The sequence below is a fragment of the Malaclemys terrapin genome, chromosome 3, assembly GCF_027887155.1.
Source record: "Malaclemys terrapin pileata isolate rMalTer1 chromosome 3, rMalTer1.hap1, whole genome shotgun sequence".
Classification (NCBI taxonomy): Eukaryota; Metazoa; Chordata; order Testudines; family Emydidae; genus Malaclemys; species Malaclemys terrapin.
Genome location: NC_071507.1, coordinates 192,416,390 through 192,439,520, shown reverse-complemented (window position 1 = coordinate 192,439,520; position 23,131 = coordinate 192,416,390). Strand labels below are relative to the sequence as shown.

Below are 23,131 nucleotides of genomic sequence, written 5' to 3'. Positions count from 1 at the left end.
TTTGAGTCTCTGGTTCTGCTGCCAGCCTCCAGGAGCATCAGGTGCACCTGACACAGACTCAGCTCCATCCTCATAACCAAGATACCTGGCCAGTAACTTGGCATGAGCAACTTCTAGGCTGGTAACTATAACACCTATGCAGAACTTAAATGAATGATTGTGTAAATGAATCTCTCTCTCTCTCTCTCTCTATATATATATATATATGTGTGTGTGTGTGTGTGTGTATAAGTAGTAAGTAGTCAAACAATGTTATTTACTTTTGCTTTATCAGTATATTTACAATAAATGTGGTATCTTTGCCTTATCCCTCTTAATAAGATCCTGCTGGTTTTTATTCTATTGGTATAACACAGGGTCCTAGAACCCGGACACCAGCCTGAACCTGAACGTCTGCACCTAATCTTTCTGTGCCTCAGGTTCCCAGTCTGTGAAATGGGGTAATAGTACTTCCCTTCTCCTGCCTTTGGTCTGTCTTGTCTATTCAGATTCTCAACTCTTTAGGGCAAAGACTGTTTCTCACTAGGAATATATCCAGTTGTAGCACAATTATGATTCATCAGGTTTATTACAGTGGTGCCTAGGTGCAAGGAATTCGTGCAGCCTGTAAGTGAATGAGTACAGTTTCCCCCTATTGGTTGTTGCCCAACAGAGGCTGCCCACGCCGACTATATAAGAACTTGGCAAGTACCAGTCAGTATCTGCTCAATGCAACGGCTGCCTGGCTCCTTACCGCTAGCTGCTATGTAGTGCTCTCGGAATAAAGCCCAACGCAGCTTCAGCTGAACCCGAGTCTGTAGCGAGGGTTATGTGGTTCCAGGGCACGAGGGGCCACCTGAGGTCAGGACTCCATTGTGCCAGGCACTGCACAAACATAGAATAAGAGACAGACCCTGGCCCAAATTACTTACAATCTATACAGACAAGACAGACGTAAAGTGGGGGGAAGCAGAGAGACCAGTGTTAGCAGCAAATGACCACGTGAGTTGTGCAAATTTTATTGTATTTTTTGCTCTTGTCAGGCTATAGAACTTCTTTCGGTGTGGTTATGTTAGGAGGGGATTAGCTAGCTGTAAAGACAAAGGCAGGGAGAGGGCTGGAGACCATGGGGGAGTGGAGTGAAGGTGTTTGCACAAAACAGCCAGTGAGCACAGGGGAGAGGAGGGTCACAGATTCATAGATACCAAGGCCAGAAGTGGCCTCCGTTATCTAGTCTGACCACCTGGATAACACAGGCCATAGAATGTCCCCAGATTAATTTTCCAGAGCAGCTCTGTTAGAAAAACATCCCACCTGGATTTAAAAATGGTCAGTGAGGGAGAATCCACCACAACCCTTGGGAAACTGTTAAACATTTACACCCTACTTCCAGTCTAACTGGTCTAGCTTCAACATCCAGCCATTGGCTTGTGCGATAGCTTCCTCTGTTCAGCATGCACAGTGCAGAAAGGAGCCCCACAGTCTCACTCAGGAGCTCTGGGCACTACTGAAATGCCAGTAGTAAGCAGCGATCATGATAAATAGGCCATTGCTGTCACTGGTGCAAATGTCTCTAATACAGACAGGACTTGAATGTCTTCTGTGTTGTATCTATTTGGGGACAGAGCCTGGACTCTCCTCTGTCTGCTAGGGGCTGCCAAAAAGGTGGCATGGACAACTGTCAAGAAAATCCCTGCGTGGTTCTGAGACCATTTAGTTGTGTAGAGAATATGAGGGGTGTGGCTGAAGTGCATTCTGGGACATCTCAGCTACTGGACTGGCCCCTTGGGGGCTGTCGCACCTGGGTGCAACTTTGAACAGCCCTGATGTCACTCTAAATTGCACTGAGGGCTAAAACAGCCACAGGATTGGAGTGAGGGAATGTAAAGGTGGGCCTTTCCTCCTTCTCGTGTTCTGTGCTATACACACCCAAGCCAGACCCCCAAATCTGGCCACCTGTGTTTATGTTTTCATTAGAATCTCTCTCCCCCGATCTGAGCACCTGTTTTCCCATAATCTCTCTCTCCCCCCCCCCGGTCTACTCTCTCTCTGCTGTTTTCCCACAACTTTGCCATTGTATTATTTCACCTCTTGCTCCCTTTTTCCACAACTGTACATGAGCAGAATGCAAATTCCATAACTTCCAAGTTGATCATTGAACAATGTGATACTTCAGTGCCTTCAAAATTAAGGGGGGGGGGGAGGTGGGCCATTCATCATCTTTATGTATGTTTTAATCAAGCTGATGTTCATGTTTGATCCATGTCCTATAGGCAGGAGGGGACACCTAGTGGTACAAATGTACTATGCTAGAAAATGATAAACATGGATAACCATTTGCAGCTATTGGCTACTAGAACTAGATCATTCTGAGCTCCATCTATTTTCACACTCACTGCAATGGAGTCTACAACTCAAATCAGTACGTATTACAATTCAGAGAGAAGCTAAAATCCCTGGGCGAGTCTGCAAAGGAGAACTTGAAGGCACAACACGACAGAAGAACTAGAACAAGGGTGCCTATGTAACCAGCACACCTCCTGGGTGTGGTGTTCTGTCCCATCTAGTGATACCGAGACCACTTAGAGAGAGAGATTAAGTTGTCTGCTCTACAGCTTTAGCTAACTGGCAGTTGGCTTTTAGCTCATGCAGTAGACGCTCATGAACTAAGCTCCAGAAGTCCCAGGTTCGATCCTGCCCGCCGACAAGTGGGGTCTGTCGGTGTTACACCTGTGTCTGAGAATTCCAGCGGGGGGGAAAAAATCGAGAACTTCTCCTGCTACCTCTCTCTAGAGCGCTGTGGGGATACAAAAATTTGGATTTGCAGCCAATCTGCATCCGCAAGAATCAACTTCTATCCGACCTGTAATCCGCACTCCATCTCTTATCTGTATCAGCATCTGGGCCGCACCAGCATGCTACCTCATTGTGCCTCTCAGGAGGAGCGTCTATCTGTGTGCATGTGTGTACAGTATAAGAAAGCTATATGGCTTAATAAACACACACATTATTATTATCTTATTATACAACAGGCATCAGAACAAACAGCCTTTTACATACAAAATAATAAAATAAATGTCTCAAGTCAATGCTCAAAAGTCACAAACTGAACTATAAAATAATAAAAAAAAAAGTCTGCTGCCTGGTTTGCTTGTGACTTATAAAGTCAGCGCTCAGCAATCCCAGGGTTTTTGCACCAGCCCTTTGGCTTTGGGTTGGTTTTCCTCTGTAGCAATTCGTGTGTTGAAGAAACTAGCAGTGTGCTTCCATCCAGATTCCTGCCCTTATCACTCGGGGTTTGCAGTCTTTTTCCAACAGCTGGGATGTCAGGGGCTGAGAAGGGAGCCTTCGCCTCCTTTTCCTGTAACTATCAGTCTCCCTGCTCAACGCTTCCTGCTGTGGTTTGCAATATTCCATTGAATTAAAGCCCCTGAGGTCTCAATCAGTAAAGCTGCATGTGGTGCAATGTGTTACGCTGATGTTGAGGGAAAAAATGCCTTGAGTACTAATGCCCATGGTGTCGCTAGACTCTGTTTGCTGGAAGCTGGGAATGAGCGACAGGGGATGGATCACTTGGTGATTACCTGTTCTGTTCATTCCTTCTGGGGCACCTGGCACTGGCCACTGTTGGTAGACAGGATACTGGGCTAGATGGAACTTTGGTCTGACCCAGTATGGCTGTCCTCCCATAGTTTCTCTGGCAGGCTGCGTGGGTTTTTTAATTGATCACAGAGCCTCCCAGCCTATGGTAGGGGATTATCTGCATTGCCCAGTGTGAGCTGCTGATAAAGAGGTAACTGAAGCCGATGATACTCTAAATTGTCCGCATAGTGCAAGGGACAGTGAGTCTGTTCTCCCTGTGGAAGCATGCCAGGGGAGTACTATAGCAGGACTACAGTGCAGGGCATCCTGCTAGGAAGGCTGTCGGGGGAAGAGGAGTGAGTAGCAACAGGTGCTCTCTGACTCCAGCTTAGTTTCCCCACGTGGGCGTAGGATTGGGGCACAGGAGGGGGGTGAAGGGGCTTTCCAGCCGCTCAGACAGGGCTTAGTTTTTGCCAGGACTGAGCTCCAGCACTCTTTCAGTACAAATAGCACTGCAGGGCTATATGGAGATCCCTCGCCAGGGCATTTCATTTCCCTTAGGCGGACGTGGTGCAGTTGCTCCATTAAATGGGTTTCTAGGTTGTATGTTCCCAGCTGCAGAGCTGTGTCAAGATAGGGTTACCATATCTAATAAATAAAAAAAAAGAGGACCCTCCACGGGCCCTGGCCCTGCCCATTTCCCTACCCCTAGCCCCGCCCCAACTCCGCCCCTTCCCCGCCCTAACTCCGCCCCCTCCTCCCTCCCACTCCCAGCCACGGGGAAAGGGCTGACCCAGCGCTACCGGCTTCACGGTTTGCCGGGCAGCCCTCAGACCCTGCGCCCCCGGCCAGCGCTTCCCCAGCGCAGCTGGAGCCCGGGAGGGGAAGCGCCCAACCGGGGGCGCAGGGTCTGGGGGCTGCCCGGCAAACCGTGAAGCCAGTAGCGCTCGGGCTTCGGGCAGCCCCTATGCCTCCGGACCCTGCGCCCCCAGCCGGGCACTTCCCCTCCCAGGCTCCGGTGGCGCAGGGTCTGGAGGCACGGGGGCTGCCCGAAGCCGGTAGCGCTACTGGCTCAGGCACTTGGCTCTTAAAGTCTGAGAGGGGAGAAGCGGAGCAGAACAGCCGCGGGAGGGGAAGTGCCCGGCCAGCATTTTCCCGGACATGTTTGGCTTTTCGGCAATTCCCCCCGGACAGGGAAAAACCGGACGCATGGTAACCCTAGTCAAGATACCTCTCATTATGCGACGTTCGCTGTTTGTACTGCTACCTTCTCTGGAAGTAGGATCTCGAAGGCAGGGAAGCAGCTGACTTTGCAGAAACCACTGCCTCCCTCTCCAACTGACCTGTTATGGCAATAATGGAGTCGGGAGAGGTTTCTTAAATTGCTTGGCTGCTTGAACTGCCGTGATCGGAGCATGAGGGATTTTGCTGCTTGTGTTGATCTCTCTCCTCTTCTTTCTCTGTATACAATGTGGGGGGGGGGGGCGGGAGGGAATATTTAGTCTCTATGGGGAGGAGGTGGACTTTGCTGCGTGTGTTGGTCTGTGTCACACTTCTCTCTCTTTGCGGGAGGGAAGCTTTGTGTCTCTTTGAAGTAGATACAGGAATCTCATATCCGCAAGCAATCAGCAATCTGCAAACATGGTGAACAATACAACCACATCCATGGATGCAGGATAGCCACGGATGTAAAGTGGCTATCCGCAGATTTGCAGTGCTCTACCTATCTCCGAATCCAAGCTGTTGGCCCAGTGGCACAGGCCCTTTGAAATAGTAGATTACGAAGTTCACCAGCCCAGGAAGAGGAAAGACCAGGGGAGCTGGAACTAGGGGTACTGGGGGTGAGGCATCACCCCCTGGCTTGAAGTGGTTTCCATCATATACAGGGTTTAGTTTTGTTCAATGTCTCTCAGTACCCCCATGATACAAATTGTTCCAGAACCACTAGGAAATCCACCCAAATATATCATCACCTGCCTGAAGGCATGGAAAGAACGGGAGAGAAGTCTGTGTTCCCTCCTGAACCCAAATTCAGCGCCCGATGGTTCCCCAATTGGGGACCATATCAGTCGGGGAAGGCTAACAACCCAAACGGGGCAGCAATGGTAGGTAAATCGTATAATGGCTGACAGGGGTCAGGCTGGTGACTCTTGCCTATATGCTCGGGGTCTGACTGATCGCCATTTTTGGGGTCGGGAAGGAATTTTCCTCCAGGGCAGATTGGCCGAGCCTCTGGAGGTTTTTCGCCTTCCTCCGCAGCATGGGGCAGGGATCTCTAGCAGGAGGGTCTCTGCCGATTGAAGTCACCTAAAACAGGATTGGGGACTTCAACAGCAGAGTCCAGGGAAGGGGTAGGGACGGTTTTATGGCCTGCAGCATGCAGGGGGTCAGACTGGATGATCATAATGGTCCCTTCTGACCTTAAAGTCTATGAGTCTATGAGTTAGACAAACTCATCAGCACTTTCCCCTCTTGTTTTCAGCGCCACCAGGCCAGACACACCTAGTGTTCTATCATATAGAAACTGAACCCATCCAGAAAGTGCCAGCACGCCTGTGACCATTACCCAGAAAAATGTGGAGACTGTGCAACAAGAGTTACAGAACTGGGATGAAGTGACCCAGGGGAAAACGTAGTTTGGGGTGGCTCTATAACGGCACCTGATGCTTTGATAAACCCCAAGCAGCCCGGGGTCAAGTTCCAGTGGAGTTGATGGGCCTATTTTCCCCAAACTTGTCTCCCCCACCCCCAGCTTCTCTGTAGTGACAGAGCCTCTGGGGGAGCAATTGAAGCATGCAGGGATGATTGAGACCGGAGCCCAGGCCCCTTCTAGCCAGACTAGTCTGGCAAAAACCATAAGGCCATAACCTGACCACTAGGCCAGCTTGTCATCGGACCTTCCTGCTACAGTCATAGACACAAGATTTACCAATGGGTGTGGTAAACAAAATAACACAGGCATGTAGGGACAAAATCAGCACATACTGAGTTACACCTGGCAAGGGACATAAAAGGCACAGTAGAAGCAGTTCTGTAAATACATTAGGAGCAAGTGAAAGATTAAGGAAAGTGTAGGTCCATTACTTAGCAGGGAAGGGGAGCTAATAAGAGGTGACATCAAGAAGGCTGCCCCAGACTTCACTAAACAGGTTAATAGTAACCAGATGCTTAGCACAATTCATATAACAAGGGGGAGAGAACACAAGCCAGAACAGGGAAAGAATATATTAAAGAATATTTAGATAATTTACATGGATTCACGCTCACAGGGCCTGATGAAATTCACCCTAGGGTACTTAAGAAACTAGCTGAAGCCATCTTGAAATCATTAGCAATTATCTTTGAGAACTCATGGAGGACTGGTGAGGTTCCATAGGACTAGAGAAGGGCAAACATAATACCGGTCTTTAAATGGGAACAAAGAGGAAACACGGAATTATGGACCAATCAGCCTAACTTCAATACCTGGAAAGATACGGCAACAAATTATGAATCAATCAATTTGTTAGCACCTGAGGAAAATAGGGTAATAAGTAATAGCCAACATGGATCTGTCAAGAACAAATAATGCCAAACCAAACTTATTTTCTTCTTTGACAGCGTTACTGGCCTAGTGGATGGGGGGGAAGCTGTAGACATGATATAGCTATATCTTAGTAAGGCGTGTCCCTCATGACAGTCTCATAAGCAAACCAGGGAAATGTGGTCTAACTGAAATTACTATAAGGGGGTGCATAATTGGTTGAAAGACCATACTCAAGTCTAGTTATCAATAGTTCACTGTCAAAATTGGAGCTCTCTCTAATGGGGTCCTTTAGGCATCCATCCTGGGTCCAGTACTATTCAATATTTTTATTAATGACTTGGATAATGGAGTGGAGAGTATGCTTATAAAATTTGTGGATGACACCAAGCTAGGAGGAGTTGCAAGCACTTTGGAGGACAGGATTAGAATTCAAAACAACCTTAACAAATTAGAAAATTGGTCTGAAATTCACAAGATGAAATTCAATAAAGTACAAAATATTATACTTTGGAAGGAAAAATCAAATACACTGTAACAGCATGGCACCCACCTCTCACAAGTGCCCCCTTCTGGTCAGATGTGTCTGCAGTCTTTCAGTTTATAGTTGCCCTGTCAGTGGTTTCTCGGGTGGTTTTTCAGGACGCAGCCCTCCAGGCTAGACACACACACTGTCTGTATGCAAAACAGAGCGACCCCCTTCCAGGGCATACAGTCTTTTACTTGCCCTGGTCTGGGGCCACACCCCCAGGCCTTCCTCCATGGTGACACTGTCTTCTTGCAGCCCTCTCTGGGCTCAATCCTTACTCAGTCCCAGCAGCCTTCTTAGCTCCCCCATTCCCTGCCTATACTGAACTGTCCATGGTCCAGCTGTTCTTTCAGCCAGCCAGTTACCTGGTACTCTCTTCTCCAACTCCAGACAGCAACTGACTACTGCTCTCTTCTGCAGCTCCTTTTATATGGCCCTGCTGAGCCCTGATTGGCTGCTCCCTGCAGCCTCTCTCATTGGCTGCTTCCCTGCAATTGCTCTAGGCCACTTCGAGGACTTCTCTTCTGCTCCTTTCTGGGACAGGGTATGGCAGGACCCTGAGGACTCCAGCAGGGGTCCCTGGGCCTAGTCCACCCCATCACATGCACAAATACAAAATGAGGTTTAACTGGCTAGTACTGCTGAAAAAGATGAAGGCGATAGTGGGATCAGAACTTCAATATGAGTCAACAATGTGGAGTTGGAAAATAGGCTAATATCATTCAGGGGTGTCCTAACAGGAGTGTTGCATATAAGACACAGGAAGTAATTGTCCCACTCTACTCATCACTGGTGAGGTCTCAGCTGGAGTACTGTGTCCATTTCTGTGCACCACACTTTAGGAAAGATGTGGACAAATTGGAGAGAGTCCAGAGGAGAGCAACAAAAATGATAAAATGTTTAGAAAACCTGACCTATGAGGCAAGGTTAAAAAAACTGGGCACGTATAGTCTTGAGGAAATAAGACTGAGATGGACCTGATAAGTCTTCCAATATGTTAAGGGCTGTTATAAAGAGGACTGTGGTTAATTGTTTTCCGTGTCCACAGAAGGTAGGACAAGAAATCATTAACTTAATCTGCAGGAAATTCTCCATCATCCGAAGTCTATGAATCAAAATTGGGGACTTTCTAAAAAGTCAGTCAGGATGTGATGCTGGCAGACCAGGCACCAGTTTATGCCAAGGTCCCCATATCTCAGCTGAACACTGACAAACACATAGCTGGAATCTGTCTGGCTTGTTTGTGGATTAATATTAATAAAATCGGTATTAGAATTATAAGAAATGTGCAGTGTTTGGACTCGATTGAATGGCTCTGAGTTGCTGGGTGCATTAATCTTACTTGTAATATCTGTGTTCTGTATTGTAATATAATATTTGAGTGGTTTTATTGTGAGAATATGACTGTCTGAATTGCCGTACAGGAGAGAGACAGCAATTAGTGTGAAGAGCTGCTCTTCTACAGAAATTGTGATGCCCCTTCCAACAGAGGAGACCAATGGATACCAGACGGGCTCTCATTGGATCATCTTACAACTGGAAACACCCTACAGCTGGGTTGAGAAACCATCAACAAAAGGACTTTTATTGTTCTGGTCTCCTAAGTGGGAAGATGAGTCATGAAAGTGGACTCCTCCCATCAGCTGAGTTTGCAGCTCAAAGCGCATGGCAGGAGGGGATTAAAAAAACCAAAGAACCAAGCCAAAGGAACTAAGCATCTCTATGGTGCTCGGACATTTGGGGGGCAAGGTGTTTCTAGGCTGAAGCAACCCCAGCTGCTTAGCCTGGGTTATGGGCTTAATGCAGAAAGCAGGGGGTGAAATTCTATGACTCGTATTGTACAGGTCAGGTGTTATGCAGGTCAGGTGTTCTATGGCTTGTGTTATGCAGGTGTTGTGCAGGTCAGACAAGATGATCATGGTGGTCCTCTCTGGCCTTAACATCTATTATTTGAATCTGCAATAATGGTGGCAAAAATGCCTGGATAATACTGGGATGGAAAACTCATGCACAGAGAATTCACAATGCAAGGATTAATACAGAGGATATGTCCTTAATCAGACATGTTCCTTGCAGGATCCTTGTGCGTCTTGCACTATTTGTATTTTTAGCAAGACAGCAACAGCGATGAACTAGATGTCAGAGAGACAGACAACATGGCATAGAGTTCTGGACTGACCAGAGCACAAAAAAGAAACGGAAAGAGGAAAAGGAAAGCCAGGAGGTGCCTAGACAAATCCAAGTGTTCCAGACAGGTAAATGCCCCTCATGGGATGGAATCTGGCTCCTATGCAAGTGATGTGGTGCTTAGTTGCCAACACTGTATATTTTTCTCAAGCGACGGCCATCTGGTCCCAGCTGCTGGAGGGTCCCATACATATCCTGGGGAATTTTAGCTCATTCTCCCACTTACTCTAACCACAGCTGCCAGGTTAGATGCAGCACCATCTCCTACTCCCGCCACTGCTTGGGGCAGAGGCTTTTGTCCATAAATGGATGTTCATGGTTTTATGCTAATTAGATTCATTAAATAATTTGCAGGGAAGGTCACACGTGGAGCAGCAGAGAACTGGGCAGCTCTGAGGCATGTCTACCCAACTAACTTAATTCGACCTATGTTAGATTGACTTACAGCCTCCGCAGTAATTACTGCCGTGGTTCACGTCCACACTACCCTCCTTCTCTCTCTCACCTGGTGCACTTTCACCAACTTAAGAGGGGAGTGGAGGGGTGGGCTGAGAGCACAGGCTCTTAGCTTGGTGCACAGCTCCCTGCCCCCCCCCCCCCCCCAGGAGCATGGCTACCCCCCTTGGGCTCCCGGTGGGACCTCTGCACCCAGAGCCCAGGCAGCTGCCAGGCTCCCAGCGGGGAGCTGGAAGACTGGGGGCAGCCAGGCTCAGAGTGGGGATCTGAGACGCCGAGGGCAGCAGGGCTCTCCATGGAGGGCGGGGAGCCCAGGTGGCAGCCTGGCAGAGGCAGGAGCCCAGACGGTAGCCCAGATTGGAGCTGGGAGCCAGGAGCCGGCCTGGCTTGGAGTGGGGAGCCCGGGTGGCAGCCAGGCTCTAGCTGGAGCCCCCACATCTGCCCCAGGGTGACAGCCCGAGCTGTGAACCAGGTTTTCTTGTCAATTTCACGGCTCCAGCAGGGAGCCATGAAATTGACAAGATTGACAGCCAACCTAAGTAACCCACAGTGTCTAACCTGACACTGCGTCCCCCTAACGACACCAACATAAGTCCTATGCCTCTTGTGGAGGTGGAGTTATTATGCTGGTGTACAGGGCACTTACATCAGCAGGAGCAAGGCTGTGGTGTGTACACTGACATCATTAGGTTGACACAAGCTGCCTTACATCAACCTAACTGCGTAGTGTAGATCTGGCCTGAGCCTTCACAGAGGAAGAAGCCGAGTGTCCAGCTCGCCTCCTTCCACTATGTCTTCTTCAGCGAACTGCTGTAATTGCCCTGGCAGAGCATATCCTTTGGCACATCTGTGTTCCTGGAAGGCTGGGAGCGTCTCTCTCCAGTCGTGATGGAGCACAGCCAGCATGGGCACTCATCTTCCCAGTCTCCAGCCCCTGACCCTCCACAATGGTATGATCACTGCAAGTGAATTGAGTTGCCGTTGGTGAAGACCAAAGTTCATGCTGGCGCCCAGCTCACAAGCAGACATCAGCTGCGTGTCTTAGTTTAGGGCTGTGCAAAACCTGTACTGCAAAGCCCCATGCACCACGTGGAATTAGGCTTTGTTACAAATTCAAAACTCTGCCAGGCTCACTGATAGGCTCCTGGGAACCTTGAACACCTCTTGAATGGAGCTGGGTCCAGTTTGCAGCCAAACCTGGGATGATTTATGGTTTTGACACAAAATCAGGGGAAACCCAACATTTCAATGAAGTTTTGGTTCAGGCTAATACAGTCTTTTGCTACAGAGACTGGATCCAAATCCAGTCTTTCCTGCTGTTCAGGGGTCTTTGGGGTGAGGACTATTGGTTTGAGCCATAGGTGTGACCCCAAGCAATCATCACTCATATAAAGGGATCCCCTCAGCCTCCACCAGCTGGATCTGCCGAGTGCCGTGCTCAGGGACATTTCGTCTTGAAAAGGGTACCATCCACCTGCACCAACACCAAAGCAACGAGTTCCCCTCTCTTTCACCAGCGCTCATTCATATAAAACACCACCAGGCCAGAGATGCAGCCGCAGCATCTGTGTGAGTCTCTCATTTGTCACTGCCTGATTGGAGGAAGCCTTCTCCACTGCTGAACCTCTGGAAATAATTTTGGTGGATGTGAGTCTCAACCAAAATGCCAGATCCAGTGTGGAGTGGTACTGAAATCAGAACCAGGATCCAGATCCAAATGTTACAGTTGGCCACTGTAGTAGTTACCACTGCAGTCAGAAGCTACTGGAACCATTTACCATGTAAATACTCTCACACTTCTTATCAAACTGTCTGTACTGGGCTATCTTGATGATCACTTCAAAAAGGTTTTTTTTTCCCTCTTACTTAATTGGCCTCTCAGAGTTGGTAAGACAACTCCCACCTGTTCATGCTCTCTGTATGTGTGTATATAGATCTCCTCAATATATGTTCCATTCTATGCATCCGAAGAAGTGGGCTGAAGCCCACGAAAGCTTATGCTCAAATAAATTTGTTAGTCTCTAAGGTGCCACAAGTACTCCTGTTCCATTTACCTTTGTAATCCTGACCCAGGTGAGGTGACTGGAGCCAGGGAATAAAAATCACTGCATACTTCAGCTTCATTACAGCTGTTATTTCTGTAATGGTAATAACCTGAATCAGAACAAATCCAGACCTAAATCATGTGTCTCTGTCTCAGTTCTGCTTAACATGAACACACAAGGCTCACACAGGAGAATATAAGAACATCATTCCAGCTGTGTGCATAACACTGTATGAACAACAAGGGAATCTGAATGTTAAAATAACCATTTAGTGAGACAATGACTGAGGATGTGCAGAGGACAGAAGTTCCATTTTACAAAGGATTGCAGGGAATCTGGCTTTGTTTATGAATAGACACGAAAAACTGAACATGTCTACATTTTCCACAAAGGAAAACTCCCCTAAAAAATAGAGTTGGGTCATTCCAAACATTTTCTTTCAATGTCAACTTTTTATTTTTGTAATTATATTCGAATATAGAACACAAAACCAAATCAATTGCAAAATGAAAAAGTGTTTTAAAACAAAAAATCAAAACAATTTGTTCCAAAAATGTCAAAACAGGTGGTTTGACATTATTCGGACCTTTTCCCCCAGGTTTCTTCCAAAACAAAAATCCAACAAAATCAGCCTTACTCCATGGAGCATTTCCGTTTCGATGGACCCGCATCTTCTGATGCACTATGGTTTCAGTGGAATTTGTCCAACCAGTTGTACAAACAAGTTCATCATTTTGAGAGGGAGTTTCATATTCTGAAGAAAGCTAGAAACACAGGAATTTCTGTCCATTTAGTGCCATTTTTCAAGTGCAGTTGCCTCCCAATAGAAGTGCCACGATCCTCACTTATAATTGGATTGGAGAATATTCAGCAGGGAACAAATCTGCGCTAAGAGCACAGCTGTATTCCTAGGAGTCAATCAGTTTATTTTCTGCTCAGTTACAGTACCTCACTATGGCAACATTTAAAGTGAATTCATTCTGGAACCCAGCAGATATTTGCATATGTGTTTATTTCAACTGTTACTTACAAACAAATACTAAAATTCAGATGAATAAGCTCTGGACTGGCCTTTTGTTCCATCCCTTGTTTTCTTTCTGGTGCATTTGCTGTTCCGGTTTCAGCCTCCAGAGGACAATGATCCTTCAAAAAAATGGTACAAAAAGAAACAGCAGTGAGGTTGAAGCCAGATCTGTTGTTTACCAAGCAGCAGGGAAAAAAACAGGGAAGGGAATTCTCTGCAATTGTTCATTTTCTGTGATTATTCTATTGACTAAATATTTGACCATCTGGTCACACTATACCTGAGGCTAGTAAAATGGAGTAAGGATGAATCCCATCCAACAACATGGAGAGAACATGAAATATTCCATCCTGATGATTTAGACATAGATCTACCCCATCTCCCTAGATAGCATCTTTTTTTTAAAATGATAAAAGCATCATGTTCTAAAATCAGGAAGTAAACTTTTCGTGCAATCTCCTCAGCAGCTGATTTGCAAGCCAGAATTTGTATATGTGATACAGGCAAGCCCAGCATGTTTCTTACACTCAAATTATTCTTTTTTTATTTAAACATACACAAATCATTCCTTTGTAAGCTGCTTTAGGAAAAAAGGGGCCTAGTTCTCCGTTGCCCTGCGCCTTGTGTCTTCAATTACACCAGTGCAAAGTGGGCATAAAATGCTACCAGATCAGAATGTGTGGGTGTAAATGTCCACCCAAGGTACATAGTCGCAGAAAATCAGGCCTAAGGATTCCCGTAATTAAGGCCAAGACTTTCAATGGCTTTAGATGCCTCAATTTTGGATGTGCACATTTAAAAGATTTTCAGACAATGCTGAGCACTTGCCCTCTGAAAATCAGGCCCCTTACTCAGATTGGACACCCCAAAATTGAGGCATGCAAAAGTTCTGGTTACTTTGGAAAATTTTGGCCGGACATCATCCTCCTTTCTACCAAATTCATTGCTGCAGAACCAGCCTCCTCACTAGACTGGAATCTGCTCTCAACACCGGTGTATTGTGTTCGGTGTGTGCCTACTTTCATGCCACCTTTCATATTTGTAAAAGCCTCCCAATTAATGTTCCTCAAGAAGCTTCCTTCTCTTTTGTCCAAAAACTCTTCAAGCTCTGCCTGTTCCACAAAACACCTGAGGCATGAGATAATACCCTGCTCTGTTCTGCTCCGGGCCAATTTACACCTTGAAGGCCTGATTCTAGGAGATGATGGGCACCCTCAGTTCCTGTGGAAATCAACAGGAGCTCAGCCTCTTCCAGGATCAGGCCTTTAGATGAATTGTTCACTGTGTTTAACATATTGTCCAGGCCGATGCAGACCTTTGGCCCTCTGTTAATAACAGCAACCACAGTGAAAGAGATGGAAGATGTCTGCATAAAGGCCTGGGTGATTCTGGGTGCGCTTTGCAGAAGAAGAAATGTTTGAGGCAGGATCTGAAGAGAAGGTAGGAATCTTGCACGCTGGGCTAAGGAGGGAGCACCCTGCATAGAAGAAGGCATTGAGATGGGAGTGAGACCAGAAGTGAGGCAGGCTTTCTTTGGGGAATGAAGGAAGTGGTAGGTGTGGAAGAGGAAGATGGGAGAAAAAAAAAATTAATGGAGATATCCCATCTCCTAGAACTGGAAGGGACCTTGAAAGGTCATCGAGTCCAGCCCCCTGCCTTCACTAGCAGGACCAAGTACTGAAGTGAAGTAAGACATCACTTTATAAATGGAGGAAATTAACACTTACATATAGATACAGTGACCTGAGATCTTCAACAGTGAAAGCGCAAGCCAGCCGCACTTGAACCAAAGGAGTAACTCCGTCATCATGTGTAAACGGTAGGTTCTACACCATGGGGTGCTGCATTCCACTAGAGGGCGATATAATCACATGCACTAAGCCAGTGTGCTACAAAAACATTCCCTCCTGTCACTGAACTCTGTCAGCTAATTAAACCATTAATTTGAAGTTTTTATTGGATCCCATTGTGTGCCCCCTGAGATTTTTGGTTGAATGATTGCCCTGATTCTGCCAAGACACTACTGTCCACTAGAGAGTTCTGGAACTTTCCTCTAAAGCATCAGAGACAAGCTCCTGGACTATTCAGAGCACTGCTCTGATCTGGGACCGCAATTCCTATGTGACTAATTCTACCCAAGTTGATGGGCTACTATTACCACGCAGCTAACTATGATTCAGGATGATCACAGTTGGCAAAACTGAGCCCATTTGTGATTAACAGATATTCTCACAGCTTTTTACTCATGCTAGCACTAGTGGGACTAGGACACCATAGCAACAGAGCATAACCGTGTAGTAGAGAGGCAGCCTGCAGCAATGGAAGGGGTTTTGCCATCACTGTAGGAACTCACCTCCATGAGTAAAGGTAATGAGATTGACGGAAGCACTGACCTAGCTGCGCCTACACTGGCAGTTAGGTTGGCATAGTTACAGTGCTCGGGGGGCGGGGTTTTCACACTTCTGTGTCAACCTAATTTTTCCATGTGGACCAGGCCTAAGAGAAAGGGAGTGGGATTGTATTCCGCCATCATCATCACCAGCAGAATTGTTTACTAATGGGCTACACTAAAAAGTTAGGTGGATGCAACCATGTGAAAAATCCACAGCCCTGAGCAAAGTAGTTAAGCCGACCTAACCTCCAGTGGAGACAATGGTAGGTCAATGGAAGAATTCTTCTGTCAACCTAGCTACTGTCTCTCGGGAGGTGGATTACCTACGCCGAGGGGAGAATGACATTGAAGTGCTACAGCAGCGCAGCTATAGTGCTGCAACGGCGCCGTTGTAACATTTCAAATGTAGACAAGCCCTTAGTTCAGTGGTTCCCAAACTGGGGCTCGTGAACCCCTGGGGATTCACGAAATGTTACAGGGGATTCCTGTAAAATTCAATAACGGCAGACAGAGCTGTCCCTAGGGATCCTGGGCAGCACGGGGCCAGCAGCCCGGAGCCCCTGGACTTCCAGGAGCTAAGCAGATCAAAGCAAACAGATCTCTCACACTGAGGAGATTTAAACTTCAAGACTTCTTATAAGACATGGAAAGGGAGGTGGATATTTTCTGCTGTTTTTAAAATTAAATAGGCAGCTAGTATTGTTTTTAAAATTATTATGAAGAACAAGTTTAAGCTTTGTTGTAACGTGCGTTGTTTGCCTGGACTGCTCAAGACCTGAATGCTTGTGTAGGAGGAACTCTTTGAGTTGGCTTCTTAAATGCCTTCATGCTGTTTCACATCTGATACTCCTTGATGAAACATAGGAGCCTTGTCTTCGAACAGACTTATTCAAAGTGATACAAGCTACGAAAGTGAGATCTTGGAAGAGTGTTGCCATTTTCATAATGTAATAAAAATACGGTATTGATAAATAATAATAATAAATAGTGTGTAATATGCATGTCATAAAAACAAATTTTATATTTCCCAGATCACTGCTTTTATCATTTATACTCAGATAAAGGAGAAAATCCCTGGAAATATTCATTTTTAGGAGGGGGTTCGTGAGACTTGACATTTTAGTGAAAGGCGTTCACAGGTTGTTGAAGTTTGGGAACCACTGCCTTAGTTCCAACTACAGAAATATCAGTGACACTTGTGCAAACACAGTTGCATAGGTGGAACTGAGGGCCCAATTCAGCCTGAAAAACCTGCAAACCAAACCAGACCAAACCAGTGATCACACACAAGACGGAAAAAAGCCAGCTTGACAAATTCCTGATTGAGGCTATGTCTACACACAGAAGTTGTACGACTTTTAACTATGCTGCAGCACATCCTCCGTAGTGTGGAATGAGGGATACTGGTATGAATGATCTTCTGGAAGGGGAATAAGCTCTACTGGTGTAAGAGACCTTGATACCACTATAATATCCGCACTACGGCTCGTACCAGTATAACTATAGTGGTAAAAAAAAAAAAATTACATCCTTAACTGATGTAGCCCTACCAGTACAAAATCAGTGTGTAGACCAGGCCTGAGTTTGGAGGTTTGGCAGAAGGAAGAAACTCATCTTTTTAGTTTTAACATGAGTGTATTTGATTTTGAAATCATCAAAACACAGGAAACCAGGAACCCATATGAAATTTTTATAGAGTTGCTTTTCAGAGCAGACCTGTAGCTTAAAGGGTTTTACACTGAACAAGGAAAACAAAAATATCAGGTGTTACAGAGCAACAAGGTTGTTTTCAGAGCAAGCTTGCCTTTGGGGATTTTCTAAACACCGAGTGATCTGGGGGTTTTGTTTGTTTTCAGCCTTAATGTTGCATTAATACTAGATTTGGGCATTTGATTTCCCTGCTGTTTTGTTTGTTTGTGTTTTTAACAGAAAAAGAGAAAAAAACCAAGGTTTTAGAAAGAAGAGCAAAGCTTGTCAGTTCCTTAATATGGAGCTCTTCAGCTTGATTCCCTCAGAATCCTGTCGTCCTTAACCAAAAGTCTGAAAACATAATATTCTGCTTAACCTGCTCTAACTCCTTACAGCGGGTTAAGCTACTTAATACCCAGATCCAGTTCAAATCAATTCAAAACTAAATCACTTCAGAGCGACCAAACGTTAGAAATTGCTCTAGCTTTGAACTGATCTAAAAAATAAAGTAAGTTTCAACTGGTGGAATTTAAACACTGTTGACTCTAAATCTAAATAGATGACTTTTTTCCAAATAGGACTGAATTATAAAGCTCAAAGAGATTTACAAAATAGAGCCACATTGGAATGAAATTGGTATAGCCGCTTTAAAATGATTAATGTTTACATATAGAAAATCCATCCTTACATGAGAGCATCTTTTACCTATTCTTCCTGGATATGCATTTTTTTTAATTACAAAATTTCTAATGCCTACGTAGCAAAGTTGGCTTGAATTTCATGTCTCAAGGAGCTCTACAAAAAAAAAAGGCAAATTTTAAGTTCCTAGTTTCAGACAACTGATCCGAGTGCAACATTTCTGATACAACATATAATAGGAACGTATGGATTTTTTTTGTGCTCACCAGGCCATTAAACCTGTTGTGTTTTGCTCTGGGTTTACACACACACATGCACATGCAGTGGGATGAGATCAAACATGCAAAAATTTCAACCCCAAAGAGATTTGGTTTTTTAAAAGATCTGAGCATCTGAGCAAAGGGTTTAGAATGGAAGCTGGAAATCTGTCTATTGCATACACTACTCACACCGAGTGCAATAGCCCTCCAGGATCAGTGGCCTGGCAATCTGGAAAATGCAACTGTAATGCGAGTGAAGGGGGCTGTGCGAGACATAGAAAACAGCACATGTTGGAATTAGAGCTGGTCAGGAATTCATTGAACCGGAACTTTCATCAAATCAGAGGCAGGGTTCAGTCAGAAACCTGCCTGGTTTCCTGGCAGGCTGCTGGGGACCCCAGGTTCAGTGGCTTAGGGGCAGCCCCACTTTGCTAGGGCTTTCAGAATCCTTGCCATGTAGCTCGGAGGCCCTGGGAACCCCAGCTCTAGCTTATCCTGGGGAGTGTATTTTGTTTTCAAATCACCATTTTTTTTTATTATTTCTAGTTTGTTGATAATTTTGAAAAATGTGGTTTTGGCCCAAATCAGAACAAAACCAGATTCTGGAATGTTGCAATTTCCCACAAACTGGAAATCCTGTGTCTTAGACAGCTCTGCTTGGAAACTGGACACATGATGAAGGAAAAACATAGAAGATGCACAACGGGGCAGAGCATGCTGCATTCTTGATGTACCTGATCTTTCCTTGATCTGGAAGGACCTTTCCTAGGGAAGGAGGCTAGCTTAGTCTGCCTGGCCTATTCAGTCTCTGGCCTCTCCATTGATATTGCCAACAAGCATGCTAGAGGCTGTAAAACAACACACCACTAGTAAGGAACATCTGTTATCGGTGCACAGTAAGAAACAAAATGTTCATGCCAGAATTTGTCACTGTCTAGAGAACAGGACTTTATTCCCACTGATGAAATAGCACTGGAGGGCATTAGAACAGCAGCTTGTCATCTAACTGGCTACGGAAACTGATTAAAGATCAAACTTTTCATAAAAACTAATTAACCAAATTTAATGCTGGTCAAAGGGGCTGACAATGGAAAATTATGTCCTCTCTATCCACAGAACAGATATGACATAGGTAACAGCAATGCAAGCTTCTCCACTCTGCCTAGCACTGCCAACCCTCCAGGTATAAGCACCGACTCCATGGGTGCTCTGGGGCTGGAACTTCCAGGGGGAAAAAATGATGGGTGCAGAGCCTCCTATCAGCTTCCCCCCCGAGTGCTTCCTGCCCGCCGGCCGGCCCCACAGATCAGTGCCTCTCCCCTCCCTCCCCGCGCCTCCGGCTCACCGCAATCAGCTGTTTCGCAGCATGCAGGGAGGCTGGGAGGAGCAAGGACTCGGCGCGTTCGGGGGTGGGGGCGGAACTGGGCAGGAAGGGGCAGGGTGGGGTGGAGTGGAGTGGGGGTGGGGCCTCAGAAGAAGGGGTGGAATGGGGGTGGGACGTGGGGCAGAGCCAGAGATCGAGCACCCCCTGACAGTTTGAAAAGTCGGCGCCTGTGCCTCCAGGATTGTCCTAGAGTCACCAAGAGTGAAAGATGAATCTTTAACTAAAGATTATGTCGTGTGATGAAACCTCCAGGAATAAGTCTGCCTCAACAATGTTCTTCAGACCTGACCTGCAGGGACCCCATTCAGGACTGTGCTTTGAGATGATCTTGAACTTCTCATCGAAATCTGTACAAGCATAAGCTAGGCTTAATGAGTGCAGAATTCACGCCTCACCGTGCCAGAGGACTCAGCCTTATTTATCTTCAGGCTGTATATTGACACCGATCACCATGGTATCGGAGCACCTTCCATGTTAATAGACCATCATGAACTCCCTAATAGGTTTCATAACATCTTCAGATCTTCTCCCTTCCCGAGTTGGGGGAAGGATTGTTGTTGTTTTTGCTCATTACATTCTTCATTCCGAAAAGTTTATAAGGCTGAAAACATGCTCCACAAAAAAGTTCCTGGCTAAAACACCAAGTCCAGCTTTCATTAGCTTCAGGAAACTCTGTGCATTAGCTCACTGAAGAAAGCAACTCATGTGTCTAAACGGGAGTCAGAGTCCTCGTTCGTTATTGCTGGTGGTGCTATAGTTCACAGTGAGTGAAAGTCTCTGCCCAAATCATCAGGATCAAAGGGGACATTCAAAATGTCACCTAGCTTTGCTAGTTCATCACAGGATGGCGTAGAAGTATCCTCGAGACATTTCCAGCTCACTACTGCTAATGATTTTCAAAACACAAATGTGCCAAGTGCCTGACTCATGTCAGACTGAAATCATTTACTGACGACAGGGCTTGTCTGTAATACAGTAAAGCTTCAGAGATTTTTTTCCTAATTGCCTGCATGAAACTGATCAAAAGTTCCTTTAGAGCTTGTTGAATCCAAACTGTGGGCCTTCTGTTCACAAGCTGAGCTCTGACAGCCGATGTCAAGCTATGTAAATTGGGTTGCAATAATCACATCTATGTCTTAATTAGGGAATCTCTGGTGTTTGCTGTAGGTAATAAGGTCTCAGAGCAATTCCAGAACTTTGGGATCAATTTTAATTTAAACCAAGGCTGCCACTGTCCTCTTTAGTGTGGTTTGACTAGGACTAGTGTTAAGGTATATAGGATTTTGACAGTGGTGACAAATGACTTTAGACCACAAAGCTTTTTGAAATCTACAAGCACTTAGAAGGCTGGTAATACTGGCTCTAGTACATCTCTCTTTTCATTTTCAGAAGAATATTGAAATTGCATCTTTACATGTAGAACAGTTGCCTGAAACCTTGGGATTAAAATCCTGGGATTTCAAAAGGGAAAGTTCCCCTGGGATCTTGGATAATCATTCCCTTCTCTTAACACACTTGCTGGGGAATGGCATGAATGAGTCACACCTATAGAACACACTGCCAGTTAGCACTGTGCTCAGTTTATCTTGTTGGTCAGAGAAACTCCAGCTGTCCCAAGCACATTTTTTTCTCTCTCAGCTGCACGTTTCCCAGCAAAGACCACATGCAATCCACTGCTACAAAAAAGGCCACAGTATCAACACCGAACACCTCCTAGTAGCACCGGAGAGCCAATTCACAGCAGGATTGAAATGCCAGCGCATATGTAGCATTGCTTGAAAACTCACTGCAGACATTCAATGCAAGCTTCTCCTCGGCATTGTAACTCATGATCTTCCCCAGAGGTGAAATGCATTATTTAAGTCCCACTTTTATGGCTGTCTGTCACATCCAGCAATGACATCATGACATCTGGTGTGCTCCCTTGTGGTTTGATCTGCAAGGTCGCAAACTGCGGGCTGGATAAACCTGTCACTGGGCCCTAGGCAAACATACACTTCTGGGCCCCTCTGCTGGCTTGCTAAATTAGATGCTCCTGTGGTATGGATTTACAATACACCTGCCCGGCACAGCTGCATTAGTGATCTATCAACCCAAGCAGTCCAGCTCCCGCTGTATGGATGTTGCTTAGTTAACCCTCCCTAATCTAGGTCAGTCAATGATGGGCTCTCGCTGCATGGACACTGCCCAATTAACTCCTTCATATCTGGCTCACAAAGTGTCCCTGCTGCTCCTCTCCTGGCCACCTCTCCCATGCAAGCACTCACTGCAGCTCTCCCTGTATGTAGCAGGTCTTGAGGCTGTCTCTGAGCAGAGTCCTGTGGGCAGAACGGAGGGGACGGGGCTGCTGGAAGTGGGGCAAGGCGGGCAGGCCCCCGGAGCACAGCACAGCTGCTGGAGCCAGTCTCTCAGCAGCAGTGAGGAAGAGGAGGGTTGGCCAATGAATTGCCCACTCAGGTTAAGCCCAGTCACCACTCTGTGATGACAGGCACTGTGACTCTGGGCACCAGGTTACAACCCCACTCCCTCAAACTTGCCCTGGCCACCCCATCCAAGTCACACCCATAGGCACCAGGGATGGGGGTGGAGCCAAAGGGCCATTTCTCCTCGCGCACACACACTTTTTAAACAGGGGGAGCCAGGCCACCCACCTTTGAGAACCTGAACTCAGCATGACAAGGGGGCAATGGCGGCGCTCCCAGACCCATCCCCCCTGACACCTGACCAGACCCGAGTGGCATAAGAGCAGAGCATCTTCCCTGCTGGCACGGCAGAAAGGGGCAGCCAGGCCAAATTTGAGTGAGTGGGGTAGTGACCAGGGCCACCGGGACTGTAAAAGTGTGGGGGCCAATGGGCATTGCCAACCCTGTGCCACTCAGATGGGAGCCCCCCATGAATTTGGGCCCTAGACACATACCTAGTTTGCCTCTGTGTTTATCTGGTCCCAGCAATCAGATGCCCCAGGATCTGTGCTGGCTTGTTGCACAGGGCTGGATTTCATCCCATGTGCTTTATAGTGTTATGCAAGACATGAGGATTGTACAAAGGTTTCATGTGCTTTGGCTGAACGACATAATTGCTGATCAACAGAGCTGCCCCTCCCATAATTAGAGGGTGCTTTGTCAGCAATAAATGCTTTAACGTTAGTCATCTGTAAACCAGGCTCCACCAATGCATCCACCAAACAAATGCTCATTTATTTTGGGTGACTCATCAGCCAGGTTCTCCCTAAGACGCAAACAAATCTCTCCTTTATGGTGCAACGGCCATGGAAAAAATCTCACTGCTAGAGGAAAGAGACTTGCGGTTACCTTTATTACTTGGCATCTATTCGCGCCTGCAAACAGGATCTTTCGCTTCCCTTGCCCCACCTGCTTTACTGAGTGAGGTGCCTTTCTGAGTCACTCAGCTGCTTTTTCTTCCTCTGCAATGTACTGTACTA

At 46.4% G+C, this 23,131-nt stretch overlaps 1 long non-coding RNA gene across 3 annotated transcripts; it reads right to left on the bottom strand.

Annotated features, from left to right (window-relative positions):
* Positions 1 to 12,888: 12,888 nt before the first annotated feature.
* Positions 12,889 to 22,682, bottom strand: LOC128834978 (uncharacterized). 3 transcript variants are annotated; one of them, XR_008444542.1, is made up of 4 exons: positions 22,607 to 22,682; positions 15,053 to 15,176; positions 13,332 to 13,444; positions 12,889 to 13,065 (listed from the first exon to the last, which is right to left on the bottom strand). It is a non-coding gene; the product is annotated as an uncharacterized LOC128834978 (long non-coding RNA). The 3 variants fall into 3 exon arrangements; XR_008444540.1 differs by lacking the exon at positions 12,889 to 13,065 and having other exon boundaries at positions 13,295 to 13,444; XR_008444541.1 differs by lacking the exons at positions 12,889 to 13,065; positions 22,607 to 22,682 and adding an exon at positions 19,040 to 19,149 and having other exon boundaries at positions 13,295 to 13,444.
* Positions 22,683 to 23,131: the final 449 nt, after the last annotated feature.